This window comes from Tupaia chinensis, unplaced genomic scaffold (assembly GCF_000334495.1).
Source record: "Tupaia chinensis unplaced genomic scaffold, TupChi_1.0 Scaffold000638_1, whole genome shotgun sequence".
NCBI lineage: Eukaryota > Metazoa > Chordata > Mammalia > Scandentia > Tupaiidae > Tupaia > Tupaia belangeri.
This window is the reverse complement of record NW_006160159.1, coordinates 1,865,528-1,872,136: the sequence shown is the minus strand read 5'-3', so window position 1 is coordinate 1,872,136 and position 6,609 is coordinate 1,865,528.

The following is a 6,609-nucleotide window of genomic DNA, read 5'->3' as shown; positions in this document are numbered from 1 at the left end:
CAGTTGTTATATTATTCATAAATAAATTCTTCATAGAAAACACTAAGACTTATCCATTTTATTTTACGAACACTTTCCAAGTATCTCATCTGAATCAATTTCTGTGACTGCAGTTGGGGTGGCAGAGAAGTATAACATTTGTTTCTTGCCCAAAAGTAGCTTACAGCCTAGAAAGCAGATATACATACATTTATGATAAAAAATGTTATCACAAGAAGGTGGTCCCAAACTGAGATTAGAGAATATAGAATGCAGACTTGTCAGGTGACTCGGGCTGAGTATTTCTCCTTTGCTATATAATTCTCAGATTCTGTTTAAATGGTAGTCTGATTTTTCCTTTATGAATCAGGACTTTAACTACTAAGCAATTGCAGGGTAATGTATCATAAGACTCTTTATTGCCTGAGTTGAATTTCCTTCAGGACTTGCAAAATCTTGGGTCATGGGATTCCAAGCTAAGATTTAGAAAAAAAAAAAAAAAAAGTCCAAAGTTTCTGTTCCTTGTTTGTAATTCTCCTAAACACAATTATCTAACTTCTTCTCTAAGTGCCGTGACAATGCAAAGTTTTTTTTTTTTTTTTAAAGAGCGGTACCTATGTGTAAATGGAAGGTGCTATTTGTATTCTTTGTAACTATGTGATTGAGGAGAAGTAAGATTCAGCAGTGAACAGTTCGAGAAGAATTTTTTTCTTCCAGTGAATAGTTGAGGATACCTGTGTATGATATACTTACTGTTCAGCCTTTAGAAATGGCTCTGTGGGTGCCATCGTTCATTCTATGGAACAGGAATTCGCTCCCATAGAAAATTTCCTTTTCTGTTTTTGCTGTAGATTAGAGATCCAACAAGGTTCAGTAGACTTAGTCCTTGGTTGCTCTAGGGTGGCTACCATGTTCTCACCTGCTGGAGAAAGATACTGCTTGAAAGAGGCACTCCATTTTTCCACCTTACTACTTAGGTATAGCAATTACTTTGGATTCCCAAGCATAGTTTGAGGAATTCTAGTGAGCTTAGATTGCCTCATTTTGAGTTATTTTCTTTTGAGAGTTTTTCAGTTCTGAAAAATACAGTTAAAGGGTAGGAAAAAGGGAAGGGGGGACATAAAATGATGTTTAAGTAATATTTGTTCCCTTGTATAACAATTTATTTGTAAGTGCTCAGTATATACGGGAGTCATTTTGTTGGCTTAGTTGGTTTATGTCTAGGACAGGTCAAGAGGAGACTCTACCACACTGAAGTTGGTGTTTGGGGAAGTGTGACTTTACTTCAGTGCTCCACCACCCTTATGGAGCCCACACCCCTGCAGCTACCAAGAATTAAGAAGTAGTGGCTTAATCTTCTTCCTATCTCAAGTTCTCCTCCCACCACCTCCCCATCTGGAGCTAACCTATGACTTCTGCTATATGACCCACTCATTCTACCTAGTTTGACTAGAATCACCTATTCAAGGTTTATTTGTGATTACTTCTAATGAAATCATTTTGTCTTAAAAACAAATAATCTTCTTAAAACAGTGAAGAAGACAGGAAAATGCTAGGTCAAGAAACCGGCTATTTCAGGCCAGCAGCAGTGGCATAGTGACAACTTAACGTGCTGCAGTGCTCAGACCCTGAGGAGGTCCTGGGCTCACTTCCCAAATCTGCCTGTGTATTCCCGGGGTGCATGTGTGCCCATGACCCAGGTCCTCTTTGGGATGCCGGTCTCTCTTCCTCACTCTCTCTTATGGAGTAAATAAACTTTTTAAAAAAGAAATAAACTGTTTAAAGGTATTTTTATGTTGATATTGTTTTTATTTTGATTGCCAATGAACCTGAGGTATACTACAAACTAAACAGAATCATGTTTGTGCCTGGGCTATTTCTGTGATAAACTCAATTTAAAAATCTTTAGCTTTTTATTTCCAATGTTTAATTTTAGTTTCTGATGAGAAGGATGTGTTTAGTCTAGTTCAATAAACATTATTAAATGCTACTGTGCGTCAGATACTGTGCCGAATACGGAGCAACAAACATGTCTGTAACACGGTGCTTGTTCTTCAGGGGCTCATATACTCTATGGGAAACTTTGGTGTATAATAATAACACCTATTATGAAATCACCATGATTAAAGTCAGACATTCTGCTTAAGGTTTTTTAGGCTGTTAATCTGTACAATGGTGATATAGGCATACATTATTTTTCATATTTAACAAATGACAAAACTAAGGGCTTAGAAATCTCAAGGAGACAGTAGTTGTAAATTAGGATTTAATATTTGGCTGATTATGTTCACAGCTTGTGCTCTCATTATGACATACGACTTACTAGTGCAAATATAATCTATACTGGGACCAGCAGGTGGTGTGATGGTTAAAGCACTGGATTCTCATGAGGTTGACCATGGTTTGAATCCCAGACCTAGTGGCTTGAAAAATTATGCCAGGCACATGTGCATGCATGCCTGAAACCAGAGAGGAAAATGGAAAAGGGATTGCAACATGGTCATGCCCCCCTTGGGGGTGATTTCTCACTCTCCCTCTGTTTGTCTCTGGTGAGTGCATGCACTCTATGGCAAAAATCTAAAAAATATATATACATATTCACATATATATATTCATATGTATATATATGTTCATATTCCATACTTTGGAGCAATTTGAAATTGACTAATGCACTTTTCTCTCTATTTTTGTGCTGTTGATTATGAAAGTAGTTTATACAAAGTATTTTTATTATACTTTTATTGTTGTTTAATAAGGGAAGAAATTTTTAATTGCTCTGTTTTCTTGAAAAACCAGGATAGAAAGCTAAAATAATATTGCATAATTTAAGCAATACACAAAATTGACAGAAGACTCTTGTCCTCTCCAGATCAAGATTGTTGGGAATACTAGATTTTTTTTTCTAGTGATATTTGCTGCTGTTGAAAATGTTTTTACATCTCCACTCAAAAGTTTTTCTTTGGATTTAGTTGTTATCCCCACAGCTAAGTTTTATTAATGATAACATTTATTTTTATTTACAGAAATGCCTGATGAATTTTTTAGCAGACTTGGCTCTGGATAGACTTTGGGTACTTACAAATAGCAAACTCAACTCTTTCAAGAGGACAGTTTGCCACATTTGGCATCCAAAAAACATGAGGAAGACTCTGATGGCAATCCACTAACATTCCTTGAGTAATCAATGGAATTGATTTCTAGTTTTCCAAAGTCACTATTTGGAAGTGAACAATACTTGCCTATTAGTTTGAATTCTTGTTAATAAATGATTACTTTGTAATTACTTATTATCCAGCCATATTCACTGCAGTAAAGTAACAAATTGAAGAGTTATAGTTAGTGTCTTTTGGCTTTACCTCTCCTAATCCTTGTCCATGAAGCAAAGAACAGCCATCTCAAACTGTACTTTCCCAAAGACAGAATTCCTAAAAAAGGAAAAAGAAATAAAAGCGGGAGTGAACGAGAGTAAGAGCAAGAAGGATAGAGAAATCATTAAAATGAGGAAGTGATTCCTCTAATTATCAGAAGCTGGAGCCAAGTAACAATGGGTGAAATTCACCTCCCCACGGGGGAATGAATCATCAAAATAACCGGTGGAAAACAAGGTTGTGCAACCTTGACCAGCGTGTGTCACCGGCTGGTGGAATTTTTAGAAAGGCAGCAGTTTGGGTTGATCACTGTGGTTCGTGATTGCACACACCTGTTTGGGGCATGGATTTTGCAACCCCCCAAAAAGGGGAAACTGAACTTGCTGCTCCTCCTGAGCTGTGCAAAAAAGCAGAAAACCACAGCTGCTCGAGCAGTTAACAGATATCAGTAAAATACCCATGTTACATAATTAAGGATAACGTTCTTGAAGCATATGGGCCGGAGGTATTATACTCTCATTAAAACTTTAGGTAGCAAACAATTTAGCATATTCTCACACATTTCGAGGGTTGAATTCTGTAATAAATGTTTGTAATTAGGCATGCTGTGAACAGTTTATTAAATAATACATGAAGAAAATGGTTGAAATATAGATGTTTCTGAAGTTTGTGTACAAGTGACATTAAGGCATCTTGATGAGACATAAAAGATTTCTTCTCATTGACTGGGAAACTCGTCACTTTGGGCAGCTTAAGTAAGACTGGAAGAGGTTTCATTCGTCAGCCCAGCCTGTCTGTAATCTTAAAGAGACAGGAGTTGATGACTCTGAATTTTTATTATTTTCTTTTAGAATACGTTATATGTAACAGACTTCTTAGAACTGTTACTTCTAAATAGAAGGAAATGCTTTTGACCAGAGCAATACAGAAATCTCATGCACTTTATTCTGGCAGGGATCACTCAGCTTGACAGGGAATTAGAGGGATTGACACAGCCAAACATGACCTAAATCAATATTTTAAGAAGTTATATCTTAGCCAAGAGACACTGTTATTTGAGTTGAAGAGGAATAAGGAAGTCTTTTGAGAACCTTCAAGGCAGGTGTTTGCTCCCTGGGGAAGTGGAAGGAAACATGACTCTGAGATGATATTAAATGAAGGAAAGAAATCGTTTCAGTTCTACATCTCTGCCTGATATTGAAGCCAGGTGATTAGTGGTCAACAATCTTTACCTGAATGAAAGGGTGTGTGATGTAGCGAAAGCGAGCTCAGAGTATTTACACACGTCCCCAAAAGAATAATCACTTTCTGAAGTCGCTAAGGTCAACTAGATATTTCATTTTTTTTTTCAATGCACACAAACAATAAAGCTGATAACAGAATAAACATGAAATTTGGAATGCCTTCTAGAACATCCTTGAGGAACATAGTGAGATCGATTTGTAGTTTTATCGATTTATCTGCTTAGTAGGTAAATGGGACTGTCAGTCTGGTAGTTTGCATCAGCAACAAATCGTTACTAGATATTTTATTTAAAAATGGGCACTGGCTTGGGAAAGATTGTCAATTCTTTTTTTTTTTTCCTTTTATTAAATTTTTTGTTGTGGTTGAGGCTAGACACAATCATAACACATGGGCTGCCTGGAAACTTCAGCCCACATGGAGAAGATGGTAAGGTCTTGTGGCTGTATTACTGCATGCTTGGAGAGTATAGGACTAAACTGAAACCTAAGGATCTTGACTAGAAACACATGGGTACAGATTGGAGACATCCATGTTGGAATCCAGGCTGGTTCTAAAATTATGATGTAAGAAGGTATAGAAAGAAAAACTGGTGGCTTTCTCTTTCATTGGTGGAGGTGGTAGTGGAGCACACAGAGCCAATGCCAAGTATACCAAGAGCATATTTCTGAAATGATTTGAACATTAAGGAATTGGGTAGCTCTTTTTCCTTGCCTTGTTTTGTTTGAAAGTTTACATCTAAATTTATAATAAATTACAGTTTTAAAAGGAAAAATTATACTGAAGTAAGGGATTATGCAACCACTGTTTTCATGTAAGCAATGATAGATGTAAAACAGTGTAATTAAAATTTGGTAAGATGAGGAGAAGAAAAGATCTGGTTAAGACAGATGTACTGACTTAACCATGCCCTCATGAATAACTAAATTTGTTGACTTACTGAAGATATCACATTTGCTGTCAATGTTAAAAATATTTTAATTGGATTCAAGCTGCCCTTCAGAGATTTTTTTCCCCTCTTTCCTGGATAACATATATATAATTTTGATAGCACTATCTACCAAAAAGTAGGAAAATATACACATTGGTTTCTGGTTGGTAAAGTCATTCAAAGTGATACAAAATGTCATGCACAAACAGGACTCCATTCCAGTGATGTGCAGAGCACTTGGCTTAGGATATTTGGAACACGGTCATATTAAAGATACGTGACCTTGGGGCCAGAAGGTGACATGGTGATTGGGATGCTGGATTCCCAAATGACCAACTGTGGTTCAAGTCCTGGCCCTGACAGCTTGATTTCTCTCTCTCTCTCTTGCTCTTTCTTTCTCTTTCTTTCTTGTGACCACATGTGCCCTATAGCAATTTTTAAAAAAATCAATAAAATAAAATAAATATTTATAAAGGTATCTGACCTTAGTTACTTACAGTCACTTGGAAAGTCAAATATCTGATCCGAAAACTTTTTTCTGTTTTTCTAAAAAATATCTAATAGTAAACACTGAATATTTTTAAAAGTTCTATTATGGATGTAATGGGATCTGCATACCTAACACCATAATATCCCACAAGTTGCTTTCTAATAAATGGCAACCCTTTTAAAGGAGAAAAAAAATTAAAAGAAGAAAAATGAAGAATCCCCCAAAGGAGTCCTTCAAAAATTCCCACAACCCTGCCAGTTTGAGCACATTCAATGCCTGCACTAAATGTCATGACAACAAATCTTCACTCAAAAAGATCATGATGCAGCATATACAACACTAAAAGTGAAATAAAGTGTCAAAAAATCTTGGGTAGCCTCCAAAATAAGTCAGGCAATTAGCAGGTGTTTGTACTTTTCATTTTGATTTGCCCACAGGTATTAATTTAACAGAATGTTTTGGAGGCAGTAATGTAAAGATTTTCATCTTGGCATGTGTCTCTAACATTTGTTTGGATTTAATATACATATTAATCTGAATTTGTATTTTCTGATCTAGATGTTTCATACTTGATGGTCCTAAAACTCAACACGTGAATA